The following is a 16141-nucleotide window of genomic DNA, read 5'->3' on the forward strand; positions in this document are numbered from 1 at the left end:
TACTTCCCTGAATTGACAGCCATAGTATCTAACTCAATGATTTTTAAATCAAGGTCTCCCAACTGGCAGCCTCAGATTCACTTGATCAGAAACTCTGGGTGGGGTCAGGCACTCTATTTTAAAAAGCCTTCTGTTCTGGTGGTTCGGGGGCTTCAGTTTGAGAACCACTGGGGCTTGACCTCAGCTCAGAAATCTTGACCTGGTTTCCTTGCACTGCCATCCTCACCACTATCTGCCGAAATCTCACAGGCCTCTCCAATCCCTGGGGAACTCAGGTCTGTCCCTTGAGTATGATTTCCCCTGAACTCCCCAGTGTGTAACTTCCCTAGCAGTGCTATCTTTCCTGATACGTGTTTTCCCTTTGTTCTGTGGCCCAATCATCCATCATTCATGGGTATACATAGGCATCATTCAAGCGCAAGATAAGTATCTTATAAAGTCAAATCTAGTGGCAAGGAAATGAAGGGAATGAGCAAGGGACACACGGAACAGGGACGAGTTACTGCTTCCTCCTTTCTACATGTATGTTACTAAGAAAATAAAACTTATACCTCATTGTTAAAAGTCTTATTTGATGCTTGTCATAACAATGGTACTCTTTTTCTGCATCATAATAAGTAGAATTACAAACCCACTCATTTTACCCTAGGGCACATTCTTAAATACATAAGCTTTGTTATCAAATAAGCAATGCATTGGAGAGAACACAAGCAACAGGGACTTTATTGGAAAGCCATTCAAGGATGCTATCTGGTACAAAGAGGGAAATGTAGAAAAGGATTTAAGATAAAAGGTCAGAAGCAGAAGCAAAAGGTCATCAGACATGCAACAAAAGGGACACTGATAGGAGAACAGTAGCTCCCCTCATAGTGGGCTGCTTTTATCTCTTCACTCCCAGTGCACAAAGCGTGAGGCTCTGCTGATGCAAGGAATGACTGCCACTGGAGAAATGGAATGATGAAAACTGTATCTGCAGCAGCATCAGAAGACCTTGATTCTGATCCTGGATCTACCACTTACTGGTTATGTGTTCTTGTTTAAGCCAACAGGACATTGTGAGCTTAGGTTTTCTTAATTGGAGAAGGGTGGCAAGAATTCTTGCATGGATTTTATGTATTTTATATATACATATAATATTTATATGTAATATAATACATGCCTCACAAATACCTAGATAGTTGTGAAGTAACAACATAAGCCCACCAATTTGCTCTTTGTATCCTCACTATCTCAAACAGTGGTGGCACTTACTATATGCTCAATAAATATTTATTGAATGTATTAAAGTCATTTTGTTGTAACTTAAGAATACTGGCGCCAGTGTGAATTTTTTATTCATGCTGTATCAGAGCATAGTGCAAAGAAGATACATACATACAACTGTAAGCAGACTTTTAGAAAGAAGACATCTTGTGCTTAGACATTTATAATTAGGTGTGAGAAGATTAAGAACTACCTAAACCACACCTATTCACTTACTGAGACTAAATATTTCACTCCAGAATAATTACTAAGTAGCTTATAATTGTCCTGGATGAATAAGCTCAATGCTATTTTTTTTTTTTTTTTTTTGGACAGGCAGAGTTAGACAGTGAGAGAGAGAGACAGAGAGAAAGGTCTTTTTCCATTGGTTCACTCCCTAAATGGCTGCTATGGTCTGCGTGCTACGGCAGGCGCGCTGTGCTGAGCCGAAGCCAGGAGCCAGGTGCTTCCTCCTGGTCTCCCATGTGGGTGCAGGGCCCAAGGACTTGGGCCATCCTTCGCTGCCTTCCTGGGCTACAGCAGAGAGCTGGACTGGAAGAGGAGCAACTGGGACATAATCTGGTACCCCAACCGGGACTAGAGCCCGGGGTGCTCAATGGGTACAAAGAATGACCACAGTGGCATCATCAGCTGTTGTGGCTGATGTTGGCAGCAAATAATTCTCTAAATGAGATTTGTGATTTGAATATACTCTTCTATAGAAAGCAATCTTCAAAAACACTCTAACTGTGCCAGTGCCAGCTCTACCCGTGTACTCAAACTGCCCATTCATGACAGCTCACACTTAGACTGATGACTTCTACTGCCCTCGGGTCCAAGAGGAAAAGAGACAGAGATAAATGCATATCTACAAGTAATAAATAGCTAGAAACTCCCTTAAAAAGAATTGGAAAAAGTCTCAGGACAACTGGAAATAGGACAGAGGTATTTTAAAAGGAAGAGGCAAATCCTCTTAGCCAGGACTCCATTTCCCCCAGGAAGCAGACATTCATTCATTCACTCAACAGCATTTATATGTACTAAAGGTGGTACAGTGTAGCCTGGGCATAGGACAAAAGGAAGGTAGAAAGATACCAGTAAGGCAGGCTGGAAATGAGGCTGCAATCCCACAAGGAGAACTTTATAAGTCACTTTCTTTTTTTTATTTATTTATTTATTATTATTATTTTTTTATTTTTTGACAGGCAGAGTGGACAGTGAGAGAGAAAGAGACAGAGAGAGAGGTCTTCCTTTTGCCGTTGGTTCACCCTCCAATGGCCGCCACGGCTGGTGCGCTGCGGCCGGCGCACCGCGCTGATCCAAAGCCTGGAGCCAGGTGCTTCTCCTGGTCTCCCATGGGGGGCAGGGCCCAAGCACTTGGGCCATCCTCCACTGCACTCCCTGGCCACAGCAGAGAGCTGGCCTGGAAGAGGGGCAACCGGGACAGAATCCAGCGCCCCGACTGGGACTAGAACCCGGTGTGCCGGCGCCGCTAGGCGGAGGATTAGCCTAGTGAGCCGGCACTGGCCATAAGTCACTTTCAAAGTGCAGTTTTATCCTGGGGCACAAGGAAGCAGAAATATTTATTTCATTTATTTGAAAAACAGAGTTGCAGAGAGAAGGGGCAGGGGAAAGTGTGAGTGTGAGTGCAATTGCAGGTGTGTGTGTGAAAGAGGGAGAAGGGGAAGGAGAGGGAGAGAGAGAGATTGATTTTTCATCCACTGGTCCACTCCCCCACTGGCTGCAAGGGCCAGAGTAGGGTCAGGCCCAGTGAATTCCATCCAGCTCTCCCATGAGGGTGGTAGGGACCCAAGCACTTTGGCCATCTGCCACCACTTCCCCTGGTGCATTAACAGGGAGCTGGATCAGAAGTAGAGTAACCAGGACTTGAACAGGTGCTTATATGGGATGCTGGCACCACAGGCGGTCGCTTAACCCAGTGTGCCATAACATTGGTGCCAATTGTATGAATTTTAAAGAGGGGTGTGATAACTTTTACAAATATCAGGTGGGTTACAAAGAAACCTCAAAAAAGACTAAAGAAGAAGAAAAGAGGGATGCTAAAAATCAAGAGTGAGAGATTCCTGAGACTCTCAATGAAATGCAGAAGGTGCAGAAAGGAAAGGTGCTACCGATGGTGAAGAGACAGAACTGATGGGGCTTCCTAATCAGCTCTGTTCAGAACAAAAGAGAAAGTCAGTCTATTGCTGGAGTCAAGGCGAGGTACATCAACACAGTGAGAAAAGCAGATCTGGAGTAATGGAGTGATATCATAGAAATAGAGTCTGATTCCCAAAATGGCTCTGTGTCTTACAACAAAGTTATCACAAGTCTATGGCTCAACATTGAATAAATAAATGGTCTAAAATGAAGGTGAATGGTGCATCTTCCTTAGCTCATTGAAAGTTTCTCAATAGGAAAGCTGTAGAACGAAGAAAACAAGAGGTAAACTGTGATGCCTGGCAGTCAATGGTCTTTCTCAAAGAAGATTCATCTACTGTGCATTTGAAGGGCATTTCACAATGAATGCTTCAATGACCAGGGGCTACTCAATGTGTTGCTAGCTAAAACTGAATGCCCAATTACCAGAAACTCAACCAAGAGAACTATGATTATTTATTTGTAACCTGGATTTTTTTTCTAAAAAAGATTGGAGGTTGTTAAAAGAGACAGAATGTCCACAGGGATTTGTTTCACAAGCGCTTTTATTCTTTACAACTCACTTTCACTGCCTTCTGCTGTGCCTTAACTGAAGGACATGTGGATTCAGCTATAGGGTGCAAATTTTATAGGCCAAATTATTCCAAGGGTTACCTAAAAACATCATCTATATTCCTTAAGTGTAGTAGCATTTCCTTAATTTTTATTTATTCGATATTTGCTAATTGCAAATTCAGTCCTGAATCAACAACTTGTTTAATTGAAGAGAGAGGTTTGAGATTGGAACAGAGAATGTTTAGAGAAAGAAGACCTAGCAGCAATATTCCAGTCTTTCATTGATCTAATTCTTTCTTTTCCTGCATGTTTGAGAGACTGTGACCCTCACATGGCCTTCATTCTTACATTACTTCTTCTGTCAAAGGAAACTTTGTAAGTCAGAGACCTAGGTCTAGCCCTGTCACTCAATTGCTAGTAACAAGGTTGTATGAAGGGAATGATCACAATCCTCAACAGAACTGTTGAACTGTGAGTGTGATCTTCATCTAATCCACAACCATCTTCCACCACTCCTGTTCCTTCAACTCCTTTTCTGCTTCCACTTTCTCCTCTCTTCTAGTTGCTTCTCTCTGACTTCATCTCCTTTTTCCAGGATCTCAGCCCTCCATCAGCAATAATTTGGGGTCCACTTCTGGTTATGTCCTGAGTGCCCTATTGGCTGTGCTGGATGTGGTCAAACACCCAGATATTTCTCATGGATATCAAAGTTTCAGGTTTTAAATTAAGTCACATATAGGACCAAAACATTAAGTAATGAGTGCTTAATTCCTTTGGCAAATGGATTCATAGAAAATAAGTGACTCCCACAGCTGTTTATGCAATGACCAAAAGACTTATGAAGACTGATGGGAAGTTTCTTATAGTAGAGCAAAAAAAACCAAATCTATTGAATATGTTATATAATTTGGTACACACAATCACCCTGCCTGGTAAGAAATATAATCCGGATTTTATAGATAAGGAGAATGGGGAGGTTAATTTTATGGTGACAAGCCACTGCTTATGATGACCGCATCCCACATCAGAGTGCCTACTTCAAGCCATGGCTCCTCTGCTTCAAATACAGCTTCCTGCTAATGCACATCATGGGAGGCAGCAGACGGCAGCTCAAGGACTCAGAACCCTGCCACTCACATGGAGACCCCAAGGGAGTTCCTGGTTCCTGACTTGGGCCTGGTCAAGCCCTGGTTTTGTAGTGTTTGTGCAGTGAATCAATGGATATAAAATCTCTCTCTCTCCCCTTTCTGCCATTTCTCTCTCTCTCTCTCTCTCGGCCTGCTTTTCAAATAAATAAAAATAAACGTTCTTAAAAAAAGGATTCTGGGAATCTGAAAACTGGATAAGTTGTCCAATTTCATGCAGCAGCCTCTTTCCTGTTCCCCAGTGTCCTATCCCAGCACTACACTCATTCCAATAAGATAGGCAGTGCTGACACCTGTTTAGAATGAAGAGCATAAAGTCAGAGGAATGACCATAGACCTCTTGAACACTTACCAGTAATCCTACCCTTTCTTCCTGGAAAATTTGCTTTCTCTTTTATTTATTTATTTATTTATTTATTTATTTATTTATTTTTGACAGGCAGAGTGGACAGTGAGAGAGAGACAGAGAGAAAGGTCTTCCTTTACCATTGGTTCACCCTCCAATGGCTGCTGCAACCAGCGCACCGTGCTGATCCGAAGCCAGGAGCCAGGTGATTAAGAAATATTCCATTGTGTGTATGCACAACATTTTCTTTATACTGGAACTTAGTGAGTAGAACTTAGTTTGTTTCCTTTTCCTGACTCTTGTGATTAGTACTATAGTAAACATAGAAGTTCTGATTTGTCTTCAACAGGCAGATTTTATTTCCATTGGATATATACCCAGAAGTAAAATTTCTGGACCATACCTAATTATATTTTTAGTTTTTTAAGAGGAACATATATAGTTTTTTTCTATATTTTATTTTTCTGAGTATTTGAAAAGTTTAGTTCTTAGATGATTGATTTCTAGCACCTTAATTTGGTCTTTAGGTGAGATCACGGTTCCACTGAAGATCTTGGTATATGTTGGTGAACAACATCTTCTTCACACTGAAGGATTAATTATAGAAGTATGACTTTTTTTTTTTTTTGACAGGCAGAGTGGACAGTGAGAGAGAAAGAGACAGAGAGAAAGGTCTTCCTTTTGCCGTTGGTTCACCCTCCAATGGCCGGCGCAGCCGGCGCGCTGCAGCCTGCGCATTGCACTGATTCGATGGCAGGAGCCAGGTGCTTCTCCTGGTCTCCCATGGGGGGCAGGGACCAAGCACTTGGGCCATCCTCCACTGCACTCCCTGGCCACAGCAGAGAGCTGGCCTGGAAAAGGGGCAACCGGGACAGAATATGGCGCCCCGACCGGGACTAGAACCCGGTGTGCTGGCGCCACAAGGCAGAGGATTAGCCTATTGAGCCGCGGCGCTGGCCTGCTTTCTCTTTTTATACCTAAATATTCAGCACTGCTTTTGCTTTATTCATTCTTAGCTAATTATCTTTGCTTCACATTTCAATGGAAAACAGAAGTAACTTTGTGGATTCTGTATCATTTACTTATCATATACTTTAAAAACTTTCTTCATCTGGTCCCATTTTACTCTGTCTTTCCTAATGTTTCAATGGAAGAACACTCTTTCCTTTGACCAATGGCTAGCCCTCCCTTTGTGCCCTGGTTATCATCTTCTCTGACTTACTCTTGAAAATATCCTGGCTCTCTCTTTTGCACCTTGATTTTTTTTCCTGGGTTAATTCTTAACAACATAGTCATGATATAATGCCACCTAAACCTTAAAACAAAGTGCAACAAAACCCCATTCCCTCCATGTTATCACCTGACTTATTTACAGTCCTCTATAGGAAAACTTCAAAGACTTATCTGTGTTCCATGCTTCTATTTCAGAGCTTTTTTCAAGTATAGGCATGGTCTTTTCTTACCAAATATAAAAAAGTCCTCTTCTTACTCATCATCTTAGCACTCCTTTCCCCTGGCTTCCAGGATACTACAAACTCCTGGTTTTCTCTTACCTTTTTGGATACTCTTTCTGTATTCCTTGAAAGTGAAGTGTCTTAAAATTGGCCCTTGGACTTCTCCTGTGTCTATTTCACTCTCTTGATAACTCATCTAATGAACACTAACAACTCACTGATTTCTAGAGGAATTTCACTTAAAAAGACCAAATTTAAATTCTAGATTCCTCTTTCATCCCATCCAAAATTGTTTCTCAGTTAACACTCCTTTTATTTATCCAGTTAAGACTAATTTGCCCAACTACTTGGGAGCAAGAAATTCAATGTCATCCTCTCATATTTTATTTCTCTGTTTTCCTCATCCCCAAAATCTAATCCACCAAGAAGTACTGTCAGCTCTGTCTTCAAACTCCATCCGATCTCTAGCCACTTCTGACTTGCATTCCCACTGCTACCCTAATCAAAGTGCACCATCTTCTTTTGCCTGGACAACTACAATAACATTCTGTTTAGTCTTTCTCTTCCATGAATGCCCCCAAGTCCATTCTCCATATAGCAACAAGAGGGATGTTTCTAAAATTATTATCAATTAATCAACCAATCTTATTATTGTTTAAACTTTCCACTGACTTCCAAGAGAATTAAATCCAATTCCTTATGATCTAGAAGAAAAAACTTCATCTGGACCCTTCCAATCTTTCTTACCTTATTCCCTACTAACACTCTCCAGAGTCCAGTCCTATGCCTTCTTATTGTTCCCCAAGCATGCTAAGCCCATCCTCACCTCAAGGCCTTTAAACAAGCTGTCCTTTAAAATTTTCCCCAAGGTACTTACATTGTAGGCTACTTCTTTCTCATCAATGAAGTCTCTGCTCAAATGTCATTGATTTAGAGAATGTTCTTTACTATTTCAATTTAAAGTAGTACCTCCCCACTTCAACTTCCTTTCCATCACAAGTTTTCTTGCTAAGTGAATTTATACACATTCTTTATTTACTAATTTATGGTCTTTTTTTCTCCCACCATGACACAAGATGAATAAGGGGCAGGAATTCTACTTCATTTGCTTCTACATCCCCATGACAAATATATACCAAGTACTCAAAAATCCAAGAATATGACAATACTAGATTTGACATAGAACATCATGGTGATCATGCATTTTCATATGCCCAATTCTTTTAAACTCATTCCTCATTTATGGTGTTAAAACATACTAACAGCTAAGAGATGCAGTACCTGCCAGCATTCTTATCATTATCTTGACCTTTTTGTGTTCTAAACACCCACTCTTACTCAGTCTTATATCAGAATTAGTTCATACTGCTCAAAGGCACACAGAATCTAGACAGATTTAAAGGCATTCCAACTGATCAATCTGTTTCCAAGACATTACCAGCTGCTGTTTTAATCATTTATGGGATCATTATAGTTTTTCGGCTTTGAGTCAAAAACTGAGGCATTGTTTTTTGTCTCATGAAATCGGCTTATGGAGGAAGGACTTTCCTTTCAGTTTTATCAAAATCAAATTGGAGGTTGACGGCTTTCTAGGAGACAGCTGATAAGAGAACATTCTATAACCCACAGATGTCCCCAGTATCCAAATCTATGATGGAAGAGAGAAATTTTACTGGCAATATAGGCACAAAAATAGATCCTCCACAAGTCTTCCAAGTATCTATCTTTGAGCCAGCACTATTGCAAAAATATGTTAGGTAGCAGCTTGAGGCCTCTTTGTATATGTTGTTGATTTTGTTTTTTAGTTTGGAGAATCTGTATTAATTTAATATTAGCTGTCAATGCTTCCCTTCCTTCCTGAGTTGTGCATCTTGTATAGAGAATATTACAAAAATAAGCAAAATGAAACAAATTATTAACAGTAGTGTTTTAAGACAGGAAAGGAAAGAAGTAACCAGTACCTAATTCTTTGGCAAATTCTTTTAGGCTCTGGGGTTTCAAAGATGTGAAAGTAGAAAATCCTCAAGCAATACCTATAGTGACACTCCTTAAATTTTTCCCTCACCATTCTGGTCCCCATATGCAACATTTTTCATCTAAGTAAATGATAATAATGGTCACTAGGTTCTCAGGGCAGAGTTCTGGGGTCCCCTCCCATGCTGCCCTCTCCTTCCCACACTGTCAGTATTTACTACATCTGCAGGCCCATCAGTTCTGTCTCCACTGAAACCCGTTTTTATTCTAAGCACCATCATTTCTTTTTTTTTTACTACATTTTTTAACTTTTATTTAATGAATATAAATTTCCAAAGTACAGCTTATGGATTACAATGGCTCCCCCCACCCATAACTTCCCTCCCACCCACAACCCTCCCATCTCCTGCTCCCTCTCCCCTTCCATGCACATCAAGATTCATTTTCAATTATCTTTAAATACATAAGATCAATTTAGCATATATTAAGTAAAGCTTTCAACAGTTTGCACCCACACAGAAACACAAAGTGTAAAATACTGTTTGAGTACTAGTTATAGCATTAAATCACAATGTACAGCACATTAAGGACAGAGATCCTACATGAGGAGTAAGTGCACAGTGACTCCTATTGTTGACTAAAACAAATTGACACTCTTGTTTATGGCATCAGTAATCACCCTAGGCTCTTGTCATACATGAGTTGCTAAGGCTATGGAAGCCTATTGAGTTCGCCAACTCTGATCATATTTAGACAAGGTCATAGTCAAAGTGGAAGTACTCTCCTCCCTTCAGAGAAAGGTACCTCCTTCCTTGATGGCCAGTTCTTTCCACTGGGATCTCACTCGCAGAGATCTTTCATTTAGATTTTTTTTTTTTTTTTTTTTTTTTTTTTTTTTGCCAGAGTGTCTTGGCTTTCCATGCCTGAAATACTCTCATGGGCTTTTCAGCTGGATCCGCATGCCTTAAGGGCTGATTCTGAGGTCAGAGTGCTGTTTAGGACATCTGCCATTCTATGAGTCTGCTGTGTATCCTGCTTCCCATGTTGGATCATTCTCTCCTTTTTTATTCTATCAGTTAGCATTTGCAGACACTAGTCTTATTTATGTGATCCCTTTGACTCTTAGTCCTATCATTATGATGAACTGTGAACAGAAATTGATCACTTGGACTAGTGAGATGGCATTGGCACATGCCACCTTGATGGGATTGAATTGGAATCCCCTGGCACTTTTCTAACTCTACTATTTGGGGCAAGTCCAATTGAGCATGTCCCAAATTGTACATCTCTTCCCTCTCTTATTCACACTCTTATATTTAACAGGGATCACTTTTCAGTTAAGTTTCAGCACCTAAGAATAATCTAAGCACCATCATTTCTTCCCTCAGTATCTGCAACAGCTTGTCAAATGATCTCTCTGCTTCCATTCTGGACCCCCAACTGTGCCATGCAAGCTATGTCTTAATCTCTACAACTTCTGTTAGTTCATAGGGTACTTTACTTAAGTTACAAAAAAAAAAAAAAAAAAAAAAGGCGCCCCCTTCTAAGTGGATGCAGACCTACCATGCAGGGATAGATGAATGCAGACTGATGTCACATTGATTAGAAAAAAGGTCTTTATCCCTTTGTTCTGGGCCAACACAAGGTCATGCCAGGGTGCATGGCTTGATGAAGTCTGATCAGTTTTCAGTCAGCCTAATCAACCCTATGGCTGAATGACCTTGTTCACTGTACAACTTACACAACCAAACAGAGTACCTTGTCTTCCCACCCCCCTACACAGCCCACTGCCACTAATCTCTTTTCAAGATATATTATTTATTTCCAGGTTAAGATTCATTATAAGTAGAGCTCATTAAATAGCTCCAATGTGAAGAAAGGAATGGATAAATGTTCAATATCCACTCCATGGTCGAGGCATAATGGGGATAAACGCTGAGAGAGAAATGAAGAAAAACATTTCCTGGTTGCTAGACTCAAAATTTTCATTTTCTAGAAAACTACAATTGTGGCCATGGTCGGATGTCATCCCTGCACAATGAAGTAAGACCAATCCTCTTGCATTATCTACTGTTTACTCTACAGTATCAAGGATGGGAATATTTGCAAGACATAGCAGTAGAAGATGGCCCAAGTTCCTGGACCCCTACCCCCCATGTCAGAGACATGGAAGAAGCTCCTGGCTCCTGACGTCAGCCTGGTCCTGCTGTGGCTGTTGAGGCCATTTGGAGAGTGAACCAGCAGGTGGAAATTTTTCTCTGTCTCTCCTCTCTTTCTCTCTCTGTAACTCTGCCTTTCAAATAAACAAATAAATCTTTTTTAAAAAAGATACTCTATCATGAATAATAAATTGCTAGGAATAAATAGTGCTATGGGTGAGATCACTATGAAAAATATGTGAGAGGATACACATTTTTTATTTATTTGCATGTATTTCATAAATACAACATTAGGAACACAGTAATTCTCCCCACCCTACCCACCCTCCCACCCATTCTCTCACCCTTCTTCCACTTCCCTCTCCTGTTCCCTGTCCTGTTTTTCACTAAATTCTATTTTCATGTAACTTTATATACAGAGGATTAACTGTATTCTAGGTAAAGAGTTCAATGCGTAGTATGAGAAAGAAAAAAAGAAAGGAAAAAAAAAAAAACAAAACTGTTCCTCAACAGTCCGACAAGGGCTGTTCAAAGTCACTGTGTCTCAAGGTGATTTCTCTTTGTTTTTCCTTTCCCTTCCCTTTTTCCCTTCTTTTCTCCCCCTTCTTTCATTTTAGAAACTTAACTATCTATCAAGAAGAACACGAGAATGATACATCTTTTGCAAGCTCTTAGACATAACTTTAACTTATAAGACATAAGAATATCCTCCACTCAGTACACTAAAAGGGAATGATTCTTGAGAACAAGCTTTACTATTAAGTCTGATGATAGAACTCTTTGAGGACAGAGGTCCTGCATGGGAAGTTAGTGCACAGTTACTCTTGTTATTTATTTAACAATTAACACTCTTTTTTATGACATCAGTGATCACCTGAGGTGCTTGACATGAGCTGCCTCAGCTATGGAAGGCTTTTGGATCCACTAACTCTACAAGGCCATAAGCAAAGTGGAAGCTCTTTCCTCCTTTCAGAAAAAAGTATATCCTTCTCTTTTGTGGCTGCTTCTTTCCACACGGGTCTCACCTACAGTGGGAGGATACACATTTTAATTAGGCTAAATACTTAAAGTAACCATTAAAACTATTAAAATAACACAGTGATCATCCTAGACATACCAATGATTTATCATACAGCACGTTCAAGAATATGTGTCACTATTGGCTGGTGCCACGGCTCACTAGGCTAATCCTCCGCCTGAGGTGCCAGCACCCCAGGTTCTAGTCCTGGTTGGGGTGCTGGATTCTGTCCTGGTTGCTCCTCTTCCAGTCCAGCTCTATGCTGTGGCCCGGGAGTGCAGTAGAGGATGGCCCAGGTCCTTGAGTCCTGTACCCGCATGGGAAACCAGGAGGAAGCACTTGGTTCCAGGCTTTGGATCGGCGCAGTGTACCGGCCACAGTGTGCGGGCCATAGCAGCCACTTGGGGGTGAACCAATGGAAAAAGGAAGATCTTTCTCTCTCTCTCTCTCACTGTCTAACTCTGCCTGTCAAGAATAAAAATAAAAATAAACGTGTCACTAAAATGACAATTTAGATGTTTGCTATTTTGATCACTATTCTCAGTCTTTTGATAAGATTTAACACAATATTTCTAAGGAGTGATTTCTATGTGCCAACCAAGTGCTTGGTGCTTGAAGGTAACTAAAGATGAACATGATAATAAAATGTTTCTACAAGGTGCTCACTATCTTTTTTTTACTTTATTTTATTATTTTTATTTTTATTTTTTTGACAGGCAGAGTGGACAGTGAGAGAGAGAGAGAGACAGAGAGAAAGGTCTTCCTTTTCCGTTGGTTCACCCCGCAATGGCCACTGCGGCCGGTGCGCTGATCTGAAGCCAGGAGCCAGGTACTTCTCCTGGTCTCCCACACGGGTGCAGGGCCCAAGGACTTGGCCATCCTCCACTGCACTCCCTGGCCACAGCAGAGAGCTGGACTAGAAGAGGAGCAACCAGGACAGAGTCTGGAGCCCCGACTGGGACTACAACCTGGTGTGCCAGCGCCTATTGAGCCGCGGCACCGGCCTGGTGCTCACTATCTTACATAAACAAGGTAGGCCAGACAAATAATATTAACACAACAGAAACTTTAAATAAACATAAATGTTACTATATAGACTGGGTACTATGGCAGTAAAACCAAGAAAACAATGGCAGGGCCATGAATTGAACTTAATGATGAGGAAGATTAAAAAATTTTACAGTTTATTTTAAAATTTATTTATTTGAAAAGCAGGGAAATGGGGGGGGGAGGGTGGAATCACCCTCCCGTCTGCTGGTTCACTCCCAGAATATCTGCAATAGTCTGGGCTGGGGCCAGCTGAAGCTAGGAGCCTGGAACTCAATCTAAGTCTCTAACGTGAGTGGCAGGGATCCAACAACTTGGGTCATTATATGCTGCCTCTCAGGATGCACATTATCAAGAAGCTAGAATCGGGAATGGACCCAGAATTCAAAGCTAGGTTCTCCCATATAAAATGTAGGCATTCCAAACAGTGATACCTTAACCACTACAGCAATTACCTGCCCCAGATGGAGAGAATTTTGATAGAAGTTGCTGGGAAAAACAAATAGAAGGCAAGTACTTAGGATGCTTTTCAGAGAGAAAGGTAGGGAGAGTCAGACCCTGTGCTGAGCCTAGCAAGAGCAGATCATCAGAGACAAACTCAACTGCTTATTGAAGTTTCATCTCTAAAAGAAAAAAGAAGAGGCCAAACAACAACAATAATAAGCACCACTCTACAACTGTTTCTGTGAACCTGGTTCTGACCTGTCAGGACCAGCTGCTAATGTGGAAAGGGCCTATCATGGGCTGAGTGTTGCCTCTCCCCGCAAATGACTCCACTGAAGTCCTAACCCCCAGAATTTGAGTATAATTGGAAATGGGTGATGAAGTTTAAACAAGGTGATGAGGGTTGGCTCTAACCCAATATAACTAGTGCCTCCAGGATTACGGGAAAACAGATTTCTGTCAGGTAAGCCACCCAGCCTGTGTTACATGGCTATGGAAGCCCTAGCAAATGCATATAGAGCCCATCAATTCAGAGCTCCAGGAAAGGGCAGAAGGGAGAATACGAGGGGACTTCAAGGGGTTCATGGAAAATGCATGTTGTGAAACAATGATGCCTGAATTTCAAAAAAAAATTTTTGCACAAAAATTAATTTATCATAATTCCATTTTTCCATGAACTTCTTGAAGTGCCTTTATGTCATTAGACAGGTAGGACCAGTATGTTGACTGGGTTTTACAGGCTGGCTTTTGCAGACAGCAGGAAGTTCAAGGCAAAGTCAGGCACGACGCACTTTTGAAGAGCATAAAACTCTGAGTGAGCCTGCTGAGGAAGAAAGGAAGTAACCACCGAAGGAGATGCTTGGGCAAACTCACAGTGAGCCTGTATTTTAAGGAGCATACACAAAATATGTACAGAAGGACATACAGACCAGGGAAAATACTGGAAATATTTGACAAACACAGATTAGAAACCTTAGTAAGATTAAAGGCTCCTAAAAATTACATGGGTCAAGAGTGAGAACTTCTCTTAAATTAGAGCTGATGATCAAAGTCCAGAGGAGGGTGCAGCCTGGACTGCACAGACACTGTACTTTCCCAGACCTTAGCGGCCAGCAGAACCACACATTCTTCTTGGGCTTCCGTCTCTGTTAATGAGAAAGTAACTGGGAATGAAGAGACAAGAATGGGCCTGGCTAAGAGGGAGTGACTTTGCGGAGATGCAGAGGGTTACAAAAGAGCACAAGGCCACACTGAGCGAGTTCAAGTATCCTAACACTGATAAATCACATCTGGTGGAAACTGCAGAACTCGTTAGTGAGCAGAAGAGCTGCTAACACCAGTCTCTGAGAAAGCACAGAAAACGGGAGAGGGAGTCACATCAGGAGAGGTCATAGGCATTGGGTCACCAAAAGGAAGAAAGGGAACTTTATAGACTACAGCATGGACAGCTTGATAGAAATCCCAAGGAAAATTCCCAACTGGGTGAATTGTGACTATTTAAGAAAGGGAACTAGGACTAGAAGTCAGCATACAAGCACTGTAAAAAATACATAGAGAATTACAGAATCTCAGGATTAGAAAGTTTATTCAGGGTAAATGAAGCCCCTAAATCCATCAAATGCTTATTTCCACACTTTTGTGACCTAACTTATGTTTGAAACTTATTGCCTTTAGAGTTACCCCAATCATGCAATCATTTATTAGACATAATCATATGAATTCATTGAGGGTAGGCTGTAAAATCCAAGTGCTACTATTCAGCATGGCTGTCCTGAAGACAAGACATAAAGTTACAGGCTGGATGACTGCACTAGATTTATAACAGGCTCAAATAGCTTTTATACAACAAATATAACAAATGCATTTGTGAAAATATAACAAATGCACTATGAAAAGGATGTTTTCATTTTAATTTGAAAAGGAAGACTCCAGGAAATTTGGTACAAACTGGAAACAGCATATCATAAATGTGTCAGAACCAGCTGACTCTTCAGAAAGTGGATACTTTAGCAACTGCCTTATTGAGGACACACTCAAATTAGAGACAGTCTCTTAGTCCCAAGGGGAAGAAATCACTTAAGATTCCTTAGGTGTGGATGCCAACTCTAGGAGAATCTCAGTGGCCTCTAGTAGATGAGTTGGGGTGGGCGTGGCCTGATGGCAGTAAGGAGTGTGTTCGCTGGTTTCTGACTGCTTGGTCCAATCTGTGCTCCCTGCATGCCACACTCACACTGCTTACAACTGGAAGAGGGTTAAACAAATCAAAGAATAAAGATGCTTAATCAGTGTTTCCTGGATAATGTGACTATGGCTGAGGACAGAAAAAGACACCACCAACGAAGGCTATTTACTCTTTTTCCTAGTACTGCAGTTTCAGTTTGAATTTTCTTTTTCTGATTCTTCTTACTCTTATGATCTGATTTTTATTATCTTAACATACTACTAACTTGGGGCAGGGGTGCAGCTCCATAAATTATTATTGAAAAAAAATGAGACCCTGGATCAAAACTAGCCAGCATCAGGGATAAAAGTGATGAGATCTGCGGCCGGTAGCTGTTGCAACTGAGGGACCCCTCGTTTCTGCTGTTGCTCACTCT

At 41.2% G+C, this 16141-nt stretch overlaps 1 protein-coding gene across 7 annotated transcripts in view; it reads right to left on the reverse strand.

Moving 5' to 3' along the window:
• The window catches only part of SLC35F1 (solute carrier family 35 member F1), a 632790-nt gene that overhangs the window by 250892 nt on the left and 365757 nt on the right, over window positions 1-16141 (reverse strand). The gene's annotated exons all lie outside the window — the stretch shown is intronic.

Source organism: Oryctolagus cuniculus, chromosome 5, assembly GCF_964237555.1.
Source record: "Oryctolagus cuniculus chromosome 5, mOryCun1.1, whole genome shotgun sequence".
Classification (NCBI taxonomy): Eukaryota; Metazoa; Chordata; class Mammalia; order Lagomorpha; family Leporidae; genus Oryctolagus; species Oryctolagus cuniculus.